This window comes from Diceros bicornis, chromosome 2, assembly GCF_020826845.1.
Source record: "Diceros bicornis minor isolate mBicDic1 chromosome 2, mDicBic1.mat.cur, whole genome shotgun sequence".
Taxonomy (NCBI): domain Eukaryota; kingdom Metazoa; phylum Chordata; class Mammalia; order Perissodactyla; family Rhinocerotidae; genus Diceros; species Diceros bicornis.
Genome location: NC_080741.1, coordinates 37,720,353 through 37,741,182, shown reverse-complemented (window position 1 = coordinate 37,741,182; position 20,830 = coordinate 37,720,353). Strand labels below are relative to the sequence as shown.

Sequence of the window (20,830 nt, the reverse complement as noted above, 5' to 3'; positions counted from 1 at the left end):
ATCCAGAGTGGTAACCACGAGGTTGACAGGCAGGAGATGGCACTGGGGCAGAGAGAGTAATTCCTCTCCCAGGTCCCCGCAGGAATCCCATCATCTAAGACTGTTGTTCTCACATTGGCCTCATCTAGGAACATGTTAGAAAAGCAAATTCTTGGTCCCCGCCCCAGACCTACTAAATCAAACTCTGGGTAAAGAACCCAGAAACCATGGTTTAACAAACCCTCTGGTTGAATCTGATGCACACTAAGCCTTGAGATCAACACATCTAAGCCATTCAAAACAGAATTGCAGGCAGGAGCAGGGCAGTGGGAAATAATTATGGGTCAATAAGGGTGGGGGAGGATGAGGAGAGAGTGAGCAAGTGTCTTCCTTGGGTCAGGCAGGGAAAATATAGCAACTGCCGAAGTGTGATAGATTCATCAAAAGGATGTGAAAACACCTCAAGGATCAGCCTCCTGGCACAGAGCCTGGAGCGTATTAAATATTTCTTGACTGAATTAAAAGTGAATGTATGAATGAATTAGCCATGCAAATCATGTAACACATCAAGGTTTAATTTGTGCTATAATGGTAAAAATTGCAAAATTTTCTTTAAGATTGGAAATGAGAACCCAGAAAACCTCTAAGCACCATCTTGCCAAGTGGTCCACCACGGGGACGTCCAAACCCTCAGGGCATCCTCAAACTCTTTAGTCCTGAGATACCTGTAGACTAGGTTGCCAGATGAAATATAGGGTACTCAGTTAAATTTGAATTTCAGACAAACAACGAGTCATGTTTTAGTAAACGTATATCTCAAATATTGTATAGGACATACTTATACTAAAAAATGTATTTGTTGTTCATCTGAAATTCAAATTTAACTGAACATCCTGTGTTTTTATTCAGTAGATCTGGCAACTCTATTGTAGACTCAACTCTCCTTGGAGCAGGTCAAGAGAAGCCTCACCAGCCCCCATTCCTTGTGGGAACAGTGAGAGCTTACAGGCTCCTGCTGCTCCTTTCTTCACCCCCAGAAACATGTAAGATATCTCTGAGGCTCGAGGCTTTGCTCACTTAGATAACGGGGTCATGTTCTCCCATGCCTATGAGCTTTATTCTCTTTGCTTTGACTCTTCTTCCATCCCTACCTCCAGCCTCCCATCTTCCTTTTAACTCCATCTTGCCCTTTGAGACTCATTACTTCTTCATGGAAATCTTCCCTGGAAAACATACACACACACGTGACTGAGTTAAATTTTTCCCTCCACGTGTGCAAACGTCTATCCTAGCAACTACCACCCTCAGATGGGAGGCACATGTAGATGTACCTGTCTCCCCCACCAGGCACCAAATCCTTGGAGCAGGACTGTGTTTGTTCTGCATTCTATTCCCAGCACTCTGTCCAGTAGCTGGCTTTCAAAAAGTGTTTGATAAATAAGTGAACAAGTGAATGAACAGTAACTTCCAGGAAAAAAGTCTCCAGCTCTTTAGAAAGCACTCGAGAACTACTGGGGAAGGGAGGATTCCTTACACATGTCTGGCCTTAGAAATCTCTCTCCCTCAGGACTAATTAGCGGCCTCTCAGCCAGGGAGAACCCAACTTACTAGCAGGGCACACCTGTCCCTGAATGGCAGCTCAGGGTCTAGCAAAGCACTTGGCAGACAGATACAATTGGGCAATCCTCTCTGGCCAGTCAGACTGTGGACCTGAGACCTGACAACCAAACTTGGCCATACCCATTGGCTAGCAACTTTGTCAGGGCCCTCTCAGACTGGTCCTGTGGCTTTTCTCCCCCCATTTCACAGGTTCTACAATTCACTCTACTAAATTTGGTCTGACTTAGTGCCCATTAACCTAAGAGCCAAGTTCTGCTCTTCACTCAGCCTCCTCTAAACTCCCAGCCTGGGAGGTCATCTCTTTGTTGGATGGTAACTTGAATTTCCCTCCTAAGTGCTGCACAAGTCCTGAACACCTGTGCTTTATGCTGTTGCATGAAACGTTCCCCAATGAGAGCCCAGGAGAACAATGAAAAACAAAGCCCATCTGTAAATGGAGAATTACACAGTCAACAGCGATAGCAATGCTAGGTCATGGGCTGGGTCGTTAATCAGTGAACAAATACAACTGGTGCAGAAAAAAGCACGCTTCTGAAATGTTTGTGACTGAGATTTAAAACTCCTGGAGTTGAGACATTCAGAGGTAAGTGTCCCAGGACAGCTTTCAGCCTGGCTCCAAGGTCTCAGCTCAGAGCCAGGGCAGGCAGCTTTCATCACTCTCTGGGTAACACCCAGGAAAGAAGTGTGTCTCGAGAGACACTAGAGCAATCTGTGTGGCTTCAAGATGAGGCTAGAGAACAGAGAAAATTTGCTTCCTCTTCTAAACTTTGAATATTAGTTCTAGTCTATAGAGAAGCAGAAGGGTCTACTTATCAGTAAACAAAATCAGGCTTACCTTCTTTTGTATCTACACCATGTTGAGAATGTGGCGTCCGTGAGATGGTCTTGCTGCTGAGGGTGGCTCCCGTTGGAATTGAGAGAACTATTCTGTACTCTTTTTAGATGATATAAGTTGGCCATGAGATTAAGCAACATGACAGCCACTTCCTAGTCATCATTTCTCTATCACCAGAACCACCTGTGATGCTCCACCATCTTCTTCCTTGGCATCGTCTGCCTTTATCTTTTCACTGGCTGACATATGCAAATAATGTAAGTCCAAAATTCACTTGCTCTAAGATGCAGGACAGGAGGAGGTGAATCCAAGCAATACCATTAATGGCAAGATGTCTAGCAAAGCCTTCCAGGGCTAGAGTGTGCCAAAGATAGACGAGCTCAGGCAGGGGGACCAAAAGGGACCTCAGACCTCTGGCTGCAAGTCCACAGCTTCTGCTTCTCACAATCATCTCATGGATTCCCATGGATGGACAGAGCCCACAATCAGTAAAAGGACCTGACAGAGGAACCAAGAGAAGGATTCTTCTCTTTCTTACCCAAGTCTAGTTCAGAACGTGCAATGGGGGAGCCTGGGTGGGAACAGTGCAGGCCTTGGCTCCCCACATCAGTCAGTCATGCTCCTAAGGATCACCAGCAAAGCTCCTAAGGATCCTTTGGTTGTATGGGTCCTTCCTTTTCTCTTCTCCATATGACTTTAAGACCCTTTTGTTCCAGATTTTGGGGAGAGAGAGTCAGTCTTCTCACAAAACTGGGTTGTACCCTTTGGATGTCAGTTTCCAGAAAAGGAAAATGATCACTGTTCCCTCATCCTCCAACACCCTCTACATCCCTGCGTCTCTGACGTGGGGATAGTCTGTGGCTCCCTACAGAAGGTGGGAGGGGAGGTAATAGTCACCAAGCACTAACGATGTGCCGAGCATTGTGCTGGTACATTTTCTCCTTTACCTCATTAATACCACAACAACACAGAAGTAGGACTTATTGTCCCATTTTACAGATGAGAAACGTGAGCTGCAGAGGTCCAGCTCCCCTGAGTTCACAGTAGTAGAGCCAGATGGTAGTCTGAGGCTGCCAGTGCTGCGTTGTGAAGAGATCTCTTCCTGGATGGCTCACGACTTGTTTTGCGATTTTCTAAAACACTTAAACTTCCTGTTGGAGCTATTAATATTATAAGTTCTCCTAAATTGGAATAATCTCATCTGTTCATCCTCTCCCTGTTTCTTGTTCCCTCGTCCTATGGTGCTGCTGAATTACAAAGCTCTCTGAGTTCCTTGAAGGGAAGTTTTGATAAACACGAGTTATTAACCTTCAAAGCACCCAGAGTTTTGAATGAAGAAGTTATAAAAATTATCATAAAGTCCTGCTGGGGTTTGATAATGAACAGAAGCTTTATTGAATCTTCAAACACTTCTGTTTCTTCTCAAGAGCAAAAGTGAACCCCTCCAGCTAGAATGGGCACTGATTCCAATGCTAGTCCCTGGCTCTTCTCTCTTCTGATGTAAGGGAAGGTCAAGTGCCTCTTTCCAGAGCCTTCTGCAGTGGCTTCATGGAGATTCTGAGCAGCAGGTGCCTAAGGCTTCAGAACAACACAGCTCCATCATTCTCTGACTCTGACTCCCCAGGTGCAGCCGAAATGATGCTGTGACGGTGCCTGATGGAAGAGAAGATGCCACCGCTGAGAAGTCAAGACCCAGAAATTCAGTATTCAAGAGGTGTGTCATTCCTCACCGCTCCAGCTCTCCTCACACTGGCAGCATGATTATCATGGGTCAGAGGAGGACCTAGCTTTGTCCACCCAAGCCACCCAGGCAAACAGGAATCAAGCCGTGCCTCTCCTCTGAGATTGTGCTGTGAGGAGGAGAGGGGAACGAGAAGGGAGGAGGGAGAGCTAGTGGAGACACCCCACCTCCTCTGCTGGGTCTAGACAGCACAGCGATTTGGGATTATTCAAATCCTGAGCCAGGAGCAAGAATGGAGGGAAGGGTGCGAGGTTCAATGGCAAAGCCGTCACCTCGCTATCAATGACCTCCTACCACATTCCATACCTTAGCCTTCAGCTTTGCTCTGGGTTCACAATGCACCAACATGGACAGTGGTTATTGGACATCTGTGTGCACAGCCCACTGCTCAGGACTGCAGTGGCTACAGAAGAGCCTGCCTACCTCCCCCACCTTCAGGGTTCTGTCAAGCCAGCCAAGATAATAAACTTGAGGTGAGGGTATGGAGGAAGGCACCTAATCATCACACCAGACTTGATAGATCTGACCTACCTGTATGAGCTGTCAAAAATCTTATTTGCATAAAACCTATCTACCTTCCTAGGAAGAACGGTAAAGGGTAATTTTGGAGATTGGTACATGAACTCCAGACCTCCAGGATGGAGACTGTTGAAAAAAGAAAAAGAACAAAGATGTCTCCTGTCTTTGGGAGAAATATAAACAGGAGAAGGGACTTGTCTAGAGAGAGAGGGGATCTGAATTGAGAGGCCTGGGCTTTTTCCTGAAACACTGGTTTAAAGTTGGCAGAGATGACTACTTTTGAGGGCAGTATTTGTAAATGTTCCCTGACCCCATCCCAGGGCAACTTGGCCCAAGTTTCTTGAGACAGTGAAAGTTATAAGAAAGCCTAATTATCCAAGGCTTTCCATTTAGAAGCTCAACAGGTAAGAGGAGCAAATCCTTTGCCAATCATAGTCCAACAAGACCTTCTACGGTCCCCACCAAACGGGCTCCCCCAGCCCTGTCACAGAGATCTGCACCCACAGTAGCTACAGGAAAGCTTTACTGGTCTCCAATAAAAGTACTGGTGCTTAGGAGACAGAAAAGGCTGCTGGCGTAAGTCATTCTACCTGGGAAGGCCTCGGAGTCAAAGATCGTTGTTGCTAAGCCTTAGGTCGTGCAAACGTGATCGTGCCATGTGGCTCCAAATGCAACCATTTTCATTACGATTATGATTATTATTCATCCTTGATGGTGCGTGCTAAAAACTAAGAATTTAGGGTGGAATCACACCGATGTACCTTGAGCAAGGTGCTTATGCTCAGTTTCCTCATCGGTAAAATAGGGAAAGCGATAGCACCAACTTCATAGTAACTTTGCGAGGTTTTACTTTGTTAATTGCATGTAAACCACCCAGCAGGGTGGCTGGCACATGGTGAGCACTCACTGAAGGACAGGAAAGCAAGACAATACTAACAGTATGAAAGGAATCTGGAGGAAGTAGAGAGACGGTAGCTGAGAAAGTCTTCCCTTTCTCAGGTAAGGGCAGCTTTTTAAGGTAAGAAGAAAAGGATGACCAAAAGTCAGAAAACGTGGTCGCCTGGCTATGTGGAAGATGAGCCGGGCCAGAACAGAGAGGGTTAAGAAGCAGGAGAAACGAGGCTGCCTTGCAAAAAGGACTTTGAACGTCAAGAATTGGACCAGCTACAGTGGGCCATGGGAGGCCCCTGCTGATGTCCAGGCTTCGGACCACCTATACTCTCCAATGGACAGTGACACACATCCTGGGATGGAAGGGCTCACCTCTGTGGCACCACCCTTCCAGCCTCTCTTTGGCCCTCTTGACAGTGGGTAGAGCCTCAGAACACTGTGCTACCCAAGCTGTGACTCACCCAGGGACGGGAGGACCCCCCAGGAGGCTGTGCAGGTTCTAATGCCAGAGCTCCTAGCAGGAGTCTCAGAGATCTGAAAACCCTTGAGTCATTGCTTGACCCAAAAATAATTGCCAAACTGCCTTTTCTAAAACACAAACCCATAGAGTGGGTAATGCATCTTCTCCAGTAACTACACAGCTCACCTTGAAACCCCACTCCTGAAGAAGCAGCCCATTTTTCTCCACTTCCAATAAAGAAAACTTCCACATATTAAGAGAAATGTCCTGCAGTTGAGGGTGCTTGGGAGGGGGCCGCCTTGATTAAAGCAGGTTGTTCTGCCAAGAAGTCTTGAATATGCTCTCTTGGTTTGGGGCTGTTAGTGCAGCGTGGAGGCAGCAGGCGACATGAAGTGCCTTTTATCTAATTGGAAAACTCCCACCGAGTTTAGAAGTACTCATTTAGACAGGCAGATCAATAAAAGAAACGGGGAGCGGATGGCCATGGTGATGTTATGGAGACGAGCTGGTCCTCTGTACATCTGCTTAATAAAGATTAACTCATCCTGATTGTGGTGCAAACCCGGAGTACCCTCTTGGCTCTAGACTGAAGCAAGTTCCATTTGTTTTCCACGAGCAGACATTTCTCAGGAGTGATGGGCAACAGACCTCTTTCCTTGTCTTCTCTTTACCTGGATTCAAGAGCTCTGGTGGAAGGGAGAGGAGAGAAAGAAAGAGGGGCCCTAGGAATTTGACTAGGATTTTTCTAGCATCTTCCCAAAATGACATTCCTTGACCCAGACTAAAGTGGAATAGAACAAAAAGCAGAGACCCATAGAAAAACGATAGAAGAAAGAAAGGAGAGGCAAGTGAGGAGAGATAGTAGGTTCCCTTGCCATTTCATACATTCTAGTGTGTAGAAGTCAAGTTGCACAATAATGAACACTTTGTGAGCTTCTGTTTTAAGAACTCCCCAGTCAAAACCTCTTTTCTCCCTATCTCTTAGTCATCATTGAGTTAAGGGCTCTAAAATTTCTTTCTTATTCCCACATCAGCACCCTCATAACATTATCCATCCCTGCCCTTGCTGTTGTCCCCACTCCCTCCCCTACTCCCAGCCTACACACAGGAGGCTTGAACTGCTAAGCCCATCTCTCACTTCAAACACAAGCTTTTGTTCCAGGCCACAGCATCAAACTTATTCCCTTCAAAGGGAAAAATGCTATGTAGCTGAAGGTCCAGAAATAGAAGTGGTGTGTGTGTGTGTGTGTGTGTGTACACATGTGCGTGTATGTGCACTGCACTGCAGGTATTTCATTTACAGTGGGGAAATTTTTAGAAAGCTGGGAACCCTGCCTTTGATTCATGTGTCCCTCCTTTGACTCCTGCAGAAGTTCCCCGCTGGGCAAGGACTGCGGGGGGCGGGGGGGGGGGACCCGCTGACACTCAGCTTTAATAAAGGTCTTTTCTCTTGCACAGTCCTACAGTGAAGGCACAGGCTCATACCTGGGCCATGGGTCGGTTGCCATGGAAATGACTGCAGAGTCATAAATAAGGCGGTATTATGTTCTCTCAGCAGGACCAGATGAGAGCCAGAAGCTAGAGAGAGAAAAAGGAAGAGGGAGACAGAGCTAGAGAGAGAGAGAGACAGAGAGAGAATAGAAATACCTTCTATCAATAGCAAGCCAGAAAGGAAACACAAATAAAGCGATGGGGTGCTGTTTGGGAGAAAGTAGGTTTCAGGCAGGGTGAGGCAAGAGTAGAGGAAGTGGCATTGTTTCATTTGAGGGAGAGCTTTTATTTTCAGAGGAAGAGAAGGAAACCCATTCCAAATGAGCCCCACGCACCTCCCTCTCTTCTATTGGCTCCTTTCTCTCCTTCCTCGCTGGGTAATGGTGCAAAAAGCCTGCAGAGGAAGGGTTGGGGGGATATAGAGTGAAGCAGGAGGCAAAAGGGTGTAGGAGGTGAGTCAAGCCATTTCTCTTTTCCTCTCTGCCCCAAGATGCAGAAAGGCCCTGCTCCGACTCTCAGCAGGAAACTCGTAGCCTCTTCATCCGTGGCTCTCTTACAAGTTTCACACCAAACTTCCACTCTTCCAGAAAACCATAAGCCCTCCAGGACCTCAGCACCCTTATTAAGATTTTTCTCTTGAGTCAAGTGCCTCTGGAGGGAGAGTGGCCACACTGTCTTCGTAAGGTCACTTTTCATTCAAAGCTTCATTGGTTTCCTCACTGTGGACAAAAGTCTAAGAACCAAGACCTAGATTCAGACTTGATAAGCAAATGAAAAGCAGCTAAGCCATGAGACTTAATATACGGCAAAGAATTCTAAAACTCTGCCTTTCCCACACTTGTTTTTTTCCCAAATGGATGTGCATATATAAATTTCAATGAGCACAACGCTTTTGGACAACACACAAAAAGTTTCCTATGATCTCTCAATCCATTATCAAGATAACCACATTTTCAAAACTACTACAATCTCACGTGTTTTCTCAGCTTCATTCTTTCATGTTGGCCACTACAGGTAGCTCTGCCTTAGTCTGGAGTCTAGAAAAAACAAGCAGCTTCCCCTGTAACATGGTTTGACTAGCGCTAAAAGTCTTGCCAACCTAAAATTTTCTCCCCCATCAACTAACATCAGTGCCTAAAACCCCACATTCATGTTACCCCTTTTTGTCTTCAAAAGATCTGTCTATTCAAAAATAAAGATATTAAGACAATCTTCCCTAACTTTTCAGCATAAAGGTGTTTTCAGATTAGCTGAGGAAGCGGGACTTGGGATGAATAAATTCTGATGCATAAAGTGGGGAACAGGATACTCACATCTGTCTCCCTGATGGTGGGAAATGTTTGATATGGAATCCAGATACATGATTCATTGACAGCCACGGGAGGGTCACCACAGGTGCTTGAGGGAAAGAGGAAGAGAAAACAATCTGGGTGAATGCACACCATCATTGCCACAGGTTTTCAGCCTTGAACTCTTGTCTAAAAACACTGCCTTTGTGAGTTGGGCTAGACTGCATGGCCCCATGTCACTCAAAGAGCTCCTTCAGGGCCCTGGATGCAGGTTCTTGGTTGGTCCCTCTTAATCTTCAACCACCAACTAACCTTGACCTTGAAAGACAAAGTCAAGGAAATGATACTATTTCTTCGTAAGGTATAAAGCTGCTCTCTCCTGGGTCTTCCCAGGATGAGACCAGGAGCAGCTTCAGACTCCTCTCACAGCATCATCAACACAGAATCAACAAGAGTTGCCAACCAGGTGAAAGAGCTTGAAGCTGTTTGCTCATCTCTCTGAAGATTCTCTGACATGGTGCAATGGCTCCAGACTACCCATGGTCCCCACCCAAATCTGTATTTCTTTCCCTCTTCTATGGAGTGGAAGATGGAAGGGTGAGCCTTACGCTAACTCAAGAGGCCAACTTCAGCGTCTGCAGGAGCCTCCCAGGCAGGCAGCTAGCAACAACCCTAATCAAGACCTCCCTATGTCCCTGGAGCTATGGAAGAGTAGAGAACCCGCTTTTCTGATTGGGATTGGTAATAATTTATTTAATCAAAAACTTAGCTAAAGCAGGGAATCATAAAAAAATAACAGTGATACATAATACCCTAAATAATTTATTGTAACTTAAAATATAAACGTGCTTTTTTCTGCTAACTTTTTATGTAGGGCCAAGATGTTTTCTTCAAATATTAGAACATTCATAAAAGTTTTCCAACATCTTCCTTTAAAGGCTACATTCATAACCATCATCTACAATTTCCAGTTTCCATTTTGTTAAAGCAAAGTGAAAATTTAAGGACAAGTATGAGGTAATCTGAGTGCAAAATCCTTCCATACTTTTATATTTCTCTGCAATAAGTTATAGTTGCCTCACCCACACCTAATCCAACAGCAATTTTTTAGCAACTCGCCTTTATTGAGAATTTTCAAAGCATGCAATTTTGTTTTCATAGAAACATCTCTCTTTTCGTACTCAATGTTCATTGGCTTACATAATATTTAATTAAATTATACAATTACATCAGTTAATATCATGAATTGGTTTAGTAGAGTTTGGTTGAGAGGTTCAACTGCTATTTTTTCTCTAAAGGCAAACTCTCAACCTAAGAAGTTTGCCTGGAATTGACCTTTAAGGCAAATCACATTTTAAATATCAGAGATCGATTACCATAGATTGAGAACTGTTTGTGTAACAGATAGGAAAATAGTTTCTAGAGACATAACAACGATTGAGGTTCTGTCTGGCATGACAGATGGAAGAGGTCACCAATCTTCTCCCTGAAAGCATCTAAAATACTGGACAATATTACCAAAACAGCTATCTCAGGACCTTGGCCATCAACCAAAGGCATACAACAAACTGAGAAGATTTATTCAGAACAGACTACTGACTTCGGATAAGAACAGTGGGAATCTGCAACATATTTGCCTGGGGCTGATCCCATCAACCTTCCTGTCACCTCTCAGATCAGTTAGCACAGTAGTTCTAACAGGTGAAGCAGGCTGTGTATTACCAACAGAATATTCGCTGCCAGAAAGGGATGACTTGATTTGGAACTAAAGCTGAAAATCTGGTACTTAGTGAATGATAAGTAGCAATCTCAGTGACAAGCAAATGAGGAAGGTCAGGCGTTACAACAGTCTGAGGCAGTGGTCCTGTTTGGGGCAAACAGTGAACTAGAGAACTTAGCCAGATATTTAATAGGGAAATAAAAGAAATGAGACACTCATAAAGGCACCTGATAATCTTTCCACATATTTTGGGCTGACCTGGGTTGGCATACATGTGCAGGAGAGACCAGAGACAGCCCTATGAAAAGTGAAAGCCGGGACAGACTTCAAACTGCCTGAACTTTGGATGCGTTCTCAAAACAAAACACAGATCCATCAGCATTGGGTGGGAGCCTTACTGGCTAAAGGGGTATAAATACGACCTCTGAAGAATTATTGGCTGGCCACTAAGCTAGGTAGACACAAGGACAAACCCCAGGAAACCAGGCTTAAAAATAAAAACAAGAATATATATATATATATATATATATATATATATTTTTTTTTTTTAAGTGAGCAAAGACATGAACAGCCACATACTACAAGGGAGACAGATTTCATAGGAAAGTTACTAAATAAACAAAAACCTCACAGGGAAAAATTAAGAATCCAGATTTGCTACAATATATTATCTAAAACTTCAAGTTTTCAACAAAAAATTATGAGACATAAAAAGAAATAGAAAAGCGTGACTCATATTCAGGGAAAAAAGCAGACAGTAGAAACTATCTCTGAGTGTCCTTAGAGGTTGGATTTAGCAGACAAACATTGTGAAGTAGTTATTACAAGAATATTCAAAAAATGAAAGGAAATTATGTTTAAAGAATTAAAGAAAAATATGACAACAACAATCTAAAAATAACGAACCTCAATAAATAGATAGAAAATATAAAATAGAAGCAAATAAAAATTCTGGGGGTAAAAAGTACAATAACTAAAATAAAAAATTCACTAGAAGGGTAAATAGCAGATATAAGATGGAAGAAGAAAGAATCAATAAACTTAAAGTGAAAACAACAGAAATTATTCAATCTGAAGAAGAGGGAGAATAAAGATTGAAGAAAAATTAACAGAGCCTCAAAGATCCAGCGGACAACATCAAGCACACTAGCACAGTGTGACAGGAGTTCCTTAAGAAGAAAAGGGAGAATCTCAATAAAATTGGGGCGAAAAAAGGAGAAGAAAAGAGAGAGAAATGAGCAGAAAAAAATTTTGATAAAATAATGGCCCAAAACTTCCCAAATTTAATTAAAAATATTAACCTACAGATCCAAGACACTCAAAAAATTAGGAGAAAATCTTCATGACCTTCAGTTAGGCAATGAGTTGTTGGACATGACACCAAATGCACTCTCATAAAAGAAAAAAATAATAAATTAGACTTTATTAAAATTAAAAACTTTTTAACTTCAAAAGATACCACTAAGTGAATGAAAAGACAAGCTACAGACTGAGAGAAAATATTTACAAAGCACATATCCACATATATACAAAACTCTTAAAGCTCAATTACAAGAAGACAAACAACAAAACTTAAAAATTGAGAAAAGGGGCTGGCCCGGTGGTGTAGCAGTTGTGTGTGCACGCTCTGCTTCAGCCCGGGGTTCACAGGTTCGGATCCCAGGCATGCACCAACGCGCAGCTTGTCAAGCCATACTGTGGCAGTGTCCCACATAAAGTAGAGGAAGATGGCATGGATGTTAGCCCAGGGCCAATCTTCCTCTGCAAAAAAAGAGGAGGATTGGCATAGGACATTAGCTCAGGGCTGATCTTCCTCACAAAAAAAAAAAAAAATTGGGAAAAGATTTGAATACACTTCCTGAAAGATATGCAAATGACTAATAATCCCAAGAAAAGATATTCAACATTTTTACTCATTAGGGAAATGAAAATTAAAACCACAATTGAATATCACTACCCACCTACTAGAATTTCTACAATCAAAAAAAACCCCCAAACGGTACCAATTGTTAGTGAGGATGTAGAGAGATTAGAACCCTCACACGTTGCTGGTGGAGGTGTGAAACAGTACGGTCAATTTGAAAATCAGTTTGGAAGTTTCCTAAAATGTTAAACATAAACTTACCAAATGGCTCAGCAATTCCACTCCTAGGAATCTACCCAAGAGAAATGAAAACATACGTCCACACAAAGACTTGCACACAGATGTTCATAATAGCATTATTCATAACAGCTAAAAAAACTGAAAGCATTCCGAATATCCACCAACTATTAAATGAATAAACAAATTGTGATATGTCCATACAAAGGAATCATATTCAGAAATAAAGAGAACCAAACTACTGATTCATCCTAGAACATGGATAAACCTCGAAATCATAATGCTCAGTGAAAGAAGACCAACTCAAAAGACAACATATTATATGTTTCCATTTATATGAAACGTCCAGAAAAGACAAATTACCAGAGACAAACACACCAGATAAAGAGGTAATCTGAGATGGGAAGCGGAAGGAGGAATTGACTGCAAACTGGCAGAAGGGAATGTTTTAGGGTGAAAATGTTCTAAAATTGGTCTGTGTTGATGGTTGTACAAACGCTACATTTACTAAAAAGCATTGAATTGTAAACTTATAACAGGTACCTTCTATGGCATATAAATTATACCTTTAAAAAACTATTTTAAAAAATGAAACATGAGATATTTCCCCATCTAATGGTATAGTGAGGAGAGGAATAGCAACAAGCAAGATCACTGTCAGTTCTGTAGCAGTAATATACCAAAGGGCTCCGAGAAGGCAGAGGATGGTAGGTCAGGGAGCAAAAAGAGGTAGACTAGAAAGGCTTTACCAAAAAAATGATGTAGGAACGGAGGCTCTAAAAACACCCTTGGTTTTCAAAAATATTACATTGGGCCGGCCCCGTGGCTTAGCGGTTAAGTGCACGCGCTCCACTACTGGTGGCCCGGGTTCGGATCCTGGGCGCGCACCAACGCACCGCTTCTCCAGCCGTGCTGAGGTCGCGTCCGACATACAGCAACTAGAAGGATGTGCAGCTATGACATACAACTATCTACTGGGGCTTTGGAGAAAAAAAGGAGGAGGACTGGCAATAGATGTTAGCTCAGAGCCGGTCTTCCTCAGCAAAAAGAGGAGGATTAGCACGGATGTTAGCTCAGGGCTGATCTTCCTCACAAAAAATAAAATATATATATATATTACATTAAGCTCAAGTAGGGTTTATCTGAGACTTAACAGGATGGTTCAACATTAGAAAAACCAGCAATGTAACTGATCTCCTTAATAGACTAGAAGGGAAAGAATAATATACATTTGTCTCAGTTGATGCAGGAAAAGAGTCTGAAAAAGTTCAGCAACTATTCATGGGAAAATAAGTCTCTTAGCAAACCACAAAAAGAAGAGTACTGGGAATCGAACGAAACCATTTCCTTTAAGATGCACACTGAGCTTAACCACTACGCCACCGGGCTGGCCCCTAGAGGGATCTTTCAAAAATGAGCTTAGGGACAAAAGTAAGGGACACGATAAGATTTATTCCAAAATACCATTTACATAAATTTAAAATACAAGCACATAAAACAACAAGACAAGGAGTAGAGAGCTCAGCAGCAAACCAAAGGACATACTGTAAAATCTTAGATTGGTTGCTTATGGAGAGGGAATAGAATTAGAAAATTGGGATTAGAGAGAATAAAATAAGTAAAATAAATAAATGAGTGAATGGATGAGAGAGAGAGAATGTCTTCAAAGAATTTGGTAATTCCCTACTTTTCCTTCCCATTAAGTGACCCCATGGTCCATTAAGAATTTCCAAGGAAAATTTTTAAATCTTTGAGGGTCTCTTTAGTCTTCAGTGTAAGATGGAGAATGCTTTGAGCTGGGTCTTAGGAACTCTACAAACTCTGCAAGAAAATGAAAATGAAGCCAACACTTTCTTTCTTTGTGAGTTTGTTACCCTGGTTTTATTCGAGTATTTTTATTCCTATGCTTTCAAACTCTAGACCTAGATATCTTTTATAACTTGACTGCAAGTCGAAGAGACACACATACTCCTACAGTGAGCCTCCCTTGGAATATGCAAAAAGATTAAACAGATTGTGAAATAGAAACCCCATGTGTGCCAAACATGTGGGTGTACTCACTTCTTAATTCTGCATAACCAACATGATTTTGTCTAAGACACAGTTTCAGTGTGGGGAAAATACAAATGAGAACTTCAAAGATACTCAGTAAATTCTCTTCAGTTTACAAATAGTATTTCTTATGCTTTCTGTTGCCTAGAATAGAAAGACTTCAACTTTCTTCATAATGTGTGTTATTAAAGAAGAGAATATATTCTAACCATATGTGTTAGAAGTTTTGTGACCAGAACTGGAGGTCCAGAGCAAAGTTCAGACCAGCCCACTGCGAGAGTCCCCCAAGAGCTACAGTGGCCGGCCGCAGTCTCCAGTCAGCTTCTCTTTACTGACAGCCTCTCCACTGTGCCCTGCCCGGGCCCGGCACCACTCTGTGCACTTCCACAGCATCCCTGCAGAGAGCTACTCCCGCCAGAGATCTGCACACTCACCCGGTCCCCATGCAGAGGGCAGCTCTCTGCTGATTTCCTCGCAAGCCTACCAGCCTCTTCGTAGCATTCATCTACAACTACGATAATTCAACTATGGTAGAGAAAGTTTCTCTTCTGTGATTTTTGATAATTTCTGAAGAATGTTCTAAAACACAAAACTGCCAAGCAAATGTTTAAGAACACACTCATTTGTAAGCGGATTAAGAACATCCCTTTGAATTCAAAGAGTAAATGTACTCATGTCAAATGAGTCCCCTGTAATCATTAAAGGAAGCCTGGTAGTTCTCTATCAGCTATTATAAATGCTTGCAAGTTAGAAAATTCAACTTTTTAACAAGTGTCTCACGGTTCAGAGTGTTGACCAAGATGGGCTCTGCTCACAGCCCTTTGAACTAGTTAGTCACTCCACTGCACAGCCACCAGGTGAATCAACCACTGCTATGGGTAGAGAGCCACTAGGGTTAATAAATTAACTGGACTGATGAGTAGAGAGCCTTCCTCAGTGGCCCTTGCAGATGCTCTACCAAATCTTGCTCTTGCCTGCTTCATGGAGCACGTATGTCAGCTGAAGCTCTCCGAAGTCTCCTCAGATCTCAGGAAAGCTGCCAGCTCAAAAGAACAGAGGTTGACTACACAATCTAGATGCACGTTTTACTTAAATTCCTATGTTCTGCTCAGAGGCCTCCTGGCTCCCCTGGGCCCACTAGGGCAAATCTAAACAAACCCCAGGGTAAGAACGCCCTGGGCCACTTCATCCAAGTTTCTACCTCTCTCACAGCTTCCATAAACATTTGGGGTACGATGGATTTACATGGGCATTTAAGAAAACTAATTTTTTTTTTTAAAGATTTTATTTATTTATTTTTCCCCCCAAAGCCCCAGCAGATAGCTGTATGTCATAGCTGCACATCCCTCTAGTTGCTGTATGTGGGACGCGGCCTCAGCATGGCCGGAGAAGCGGTGCGTCGGTGCACGCCCGGGATCCGAACCCGGGCCGCCAGCAGCGGAGCGCGCGCACTTAACCGCTAAGCCACCGGGCCGGCCCAGAAAACTAATTTTTTAAGCTTTTCAGATGCCATTGCAACTCTCATTTCAAATTCTCTCTAAGAAGACTAATCTCATTCATTTGCAGATGGAAATTGTAAAAAGCTTTAACCCTTTAAGCTTATAGGACTTCCAGAAACGAAGAGGTTGGCCAGGGAGACAACCCAGGCAGGCCCATGGGCCCCACCACCGGCCTCCTCTGCTGCTGTCACGAGACTACTGGCCTCTCCACACAGGCCCCCACCTCTCCCACAGGCCTCTTTCCCACCTCTCTTGGAGTAAAACTGTAGTTGAGGGGCCATCCGGTGGTATAATGATTGAGTTCCCGGGCTCCACTTCGGTGGCCCGGGGTTCACCAGTTTGCATCCCAGGCATGGACCTACTCACTACTCGTTAAGCCATGCTGTGGTGGTGTCCCACATATAAAGTGGAGGAGGATTGGCACAGACATTAGCTCAGGGACCCTCTTCCTCAGGCAAAAAGAGGAAGATTGGCAACAGACGGTAGCTTAGGGCCAATCTTCCTCACCAAAAAAAAAAAAAAAACCAACCCTGTAGTTGAATAGATTTTTGATCAATAAAAGCATGCATGGGGGCCAGCCTAGTGGTGTAGCAGTTAAGTTCGTGTGCTCCGCTTCTGTGGCCCAGGGTTCGCCAGTTCAGATCCTGGGCGTGGACCTACACACCACTCATCAAGCCATGCTGAGGCAGCGTCCCACATAGAGCAACTAGAAGAATGTACAACTACGACATACAACTATCTACTGGGGTTTTGGGGAGAAAAAAGGAAAAAAGGAGGAAGATTGGCAACAGATGTTGGCTCAGAGCCAATCTTCCTCAAAAAAAAAAAAGAACTAAGAAAAAAATAAACAAAAATAAAAATATGTATGGATATTGTTCAAAATTGAAGAAAGAAAAGCCACCAATATACCTACCATTAACAATAACCATTGTTGATATTAATGTTAATAATGACTAAACAAATAATAGTCATATATTTATTATTTCATTTCATATGTATATATGCATTTTCATATACTCCATTATATAGAAAATATACTGTTTTGTATCCTACTTTATTTTATGTCTGTACTATTTTCTAAGCATTACACATATTGTTAAATATTCTTCAGAATCACAGATTTTAATAGCCACAAAAAATTTCATTGTAGGGATATACTATAATAATTAACTTCATTTAATTATACAAACAATATATGAAGTCCAGGTTTTTTAAAAAGCCAGAAAGAAGTAAGAATCACCCACCCTGCCAATACCCAGTTAACATATTGGTGTTTGCCTCTCTAGATTTATTTAAGAGCATATAAATACAAATAAATAAAGATGAATATGGATTCTACTGTATCTCTTACTTTGCCATCTGTTTTTAATTAATAATATATACTAAACGTTTTTAAATTCTAGTGAAAATTTTTCTGTGTTATTGTTTTAATTAATTATTATATTTCATTGTATGGATATACCATACTTTCCTTATGTAGACATTTAACTTGTTTCAGTTACTAGTCATTATTAACAATGCTTCATCTTTATATATAAATCTTTACATACATACTTAATTAGGTCATTAATAAAAATTCCTAGAAGTGATAATGCCAAAGAATACTTTACATTTCTTAAATCTTCTCATTCATATTACCCAATTGTCCTTCCAAAAATTACTCACACCTGACATCAACAGTGTTTAACAGTGCTCATATCCCCACATCTTAAACAACACTTGACATTATAATTGTTTTTAAATTTTTTCAATCTGATAGCTAAAATAAGGTATTTCATTATTTGAATTTGCATCTGATTGATTACCACGAAGATTGAGTTTCCTCACACTCTATTATTAAAATCATCCAATTTGTTATTAGGTTGTCCATCTTTTCTTGTTGACTTATAGGCCCCCTTTTTATTAAAGATTAACATCCTATATCACGTATCTTACAGATATTTTCTCCAACTTGACATTTTTCCTCTGATTTTTTTATATTTTTTAATGTTTTCATAATAAAAAATAAATCTCAGGACTTTGGGTTCTGGAGACATGGTAGACTGAGCTAACACAGCCCTTTTCCTACCTCCAATCAATCCAACCACATAGAAATTATTGATCAAAAGAAAAAAAATTAAATGCATAGCTTAGGTTAAAAGAAAGAAGAGGGGCCGGCCCAATGGCGCAAGCAGTTAAGTGCATGCACTCCACTGTGGAACCCCGGGGTTCACAGGTTCGGATCCCGGGCGCGCACCAACACACTGCTTGGCAAGCCATGCTGTGGCGGTGTCCCACGTAAAGTGGAGGAAGATGGGCACGGATGTTAGCCCAGGGCCAGTCTTCCTCAGCAAAAAAAAGAGGAGGATTGGCAGATGTTAGCACAGGGCTGATCTCCTCACAAAAAAAAAAGAAAGAAGAAATTCCTTGGAGCCCAAAAAAGGGGAAAGATAAAATCATGTGCCAATGTCATGACACTCCAGAGGCATGTCAAACTGAACACAGGCCCTAAGGATCTTGTATTTAAATAGTTCCATAGGAATTGGAGATGTAGATGTAGATCAAAACAGAAATCACTCCCAACACCAGACCATGGAAAAGCGATTATCTTCATAAAAGAGAAGAGTAGAAAAAACTATACACACTGACTTAAGAAAATAATAAGAAAGCTTGTCCCCACCTGGGACTCTGCATAGGACAAAAAGTCTCTCACAAGGAAAGAAAGACCAAGGCCTTATATCAGACAGGGATGTGGAGCCCAAATTTATAACTACTGGTGTGGAGCAAAAATCCCAAAGCACCGATATAAACAATAACAAAAACTTTAAAGATCCTAAGAAAAAGGTCTCTAGGACAACTGGATAAGTCAAATGAAAACCCACTATGAAGCAACTTTTTCACAATCCAGCATTCATGAAACTCCCACAGGAAAAAAGAAAGAAAGAAAAAGCTCTGCTGAAAATGAGTGCACAATCCAAAATTACAAACCACTTTTATTACTCATTGTGACAGTGACCCAGTGTTTGCAACAAACAGGCATAATAGACCTTGTGATAAAGAGCAATCTTAAAAGACTCTTAGAAGATTGTCTTTAAAACGATTAAAGAAATAAAAGAAGAAAGAAAACCATATGGAAAGAACAGAAAAACATTTTAAAAGAATTGGCAAATGAACTTTTAGAAATTAAAATTTCACTGCACAAGATAAACAACAGCTTAAACATAACTCAAAAAGTTAGTTAATTGGAGGAGAGAGATGAAGAAATAAATGAGACAAAAAGGTGGAAAATGTCAAGCAGAACTTTTTAAAAGGAGAGAAGAGAAGCAAAGTAATATTCCAAGAGATAATAGATGAGCATCTCCTAGAACTAATGAAAGGCATGAATCTTCAGTTAAAGAATAGTGAGCTCTAAAAATGATTCATTTTTAAAACCCTATCTTTAGGCACATATAGTGTAACCATATTAACCATATAACCATTTTAGGCACCATAAAAGAGACCTGAAAAAAGAATAGATTATCTATAAGAACAACAATTAAACTGACAGCAGACTTCTCACCAGTGAAAATAGAAGCCAGAACACAATAGATTAATACGTTTAAAGGACTAAGGGAAAATAAATATCATTCCAGAATTCTATATGCAGCTAATATATGACTCAAGGAGGAGTGGGAAATAGTCATTTTCAGACAAAGGATGCAGAAGTGAAAACTCACAGGTCATAACAAAAATATGTATTAAAGGAAATAATGCAGAAAAAATTAAACAACCCTAAGGCAGGAGTGGGATGCAAGAAGCAAGGGTAAGCAAGGAAATTGGTAAATATATGGGTAAGGTTATGCAAGCATTGAATGAAAAAAATAAAATTAATAACAACAATAATGACTTATTTGGAGGATTTAAAACAGACAGAACTAAAATACTATAAAAAAGAAACATGGTTATAGGAAAAGGAAAGATCAGAATTAAAATGTTCTAAAGCCCTTGAATTATTCAGGATCAGGTTATTGTTGAGGTTGTTGTTTTAATTAACTATGCATGTTAAAAATTAAAATGTAACAAATAAAACAATAGAAATAGAATGAATAAATTTCAAAAACAGTTGAAGCTAAAAAGGGCAATAAAGAATATTTTATTAATCTAAGTAGGAAAGAAAAAAGCAGAGAAAAAGCATGGTAAATAGAAAACATAAAATAAGAGGTAGATATAATGTCAAACATATTCATAATCATATAAATTAATTGGATTAAATGTATTAATTTAAAGAAAAACAGAAATTCTCAGATTGAATATTTATAAATCCGGCCATACGCTATTTACCAAAGACTCACTTGAAACATAATGACATATAAGTGTTAGAAGTACATGGATGGAAAAAGATATGCTGGGCATATCTTTCCAACTAAGAGGGGAAAAAAAGCTGGTATAGCAACATGAATATCAGAAAAGGAACACGAAACAAAAAAATACAGATATAGAGATAGATATCTGTATCTCTGTAGAGATAGATATATAGTTATTATACAGGGAGAGAAGGGGAATTCACCAGTAAGAATAATAACCCACACTTACAGAGCACTTACTATGGGCCAGACACTCTTGTAAGTGTTCTTCATATGTATTAATTCATTTAATCTTCACAATGACCCCCAGG

The 20,830-nt window shown here is 41.3% G+C and overlaps 1 long non-coding RNA gene across 2 annotated transcripts in view; it reads right to left on the bottom strand.

The window, feature by feature from the left end:
* LOC131413839 (uncharacterized) overlaps positions 1 to 20,830 on the bottom strand; it is a 184,948-nt gene that overhangs the window by 23,104 nt on the left and 141,014 nt on the right. The window contains exons 2-4 of one of the 2 annotated variants that reach the window (XR_009222035.1): positions 8,850 to 8,934; positions 2,435 to 4,087; positions 1,311 to 1,395 (exon numbers count right to left, since the gene is read on the bottom strand). This is a non-coding gene — a long non-coding RNA (uncharacterized LOC131413839). The remainder of the gene's footprint in view (positions 1 to 1,310; positions 1,396 to 2,434; positions 4,088 to 8,849; positions 8,935 to 20,830) is intronic. The other variant, XR_009222036.1, reaches the window with a different exon arrangement.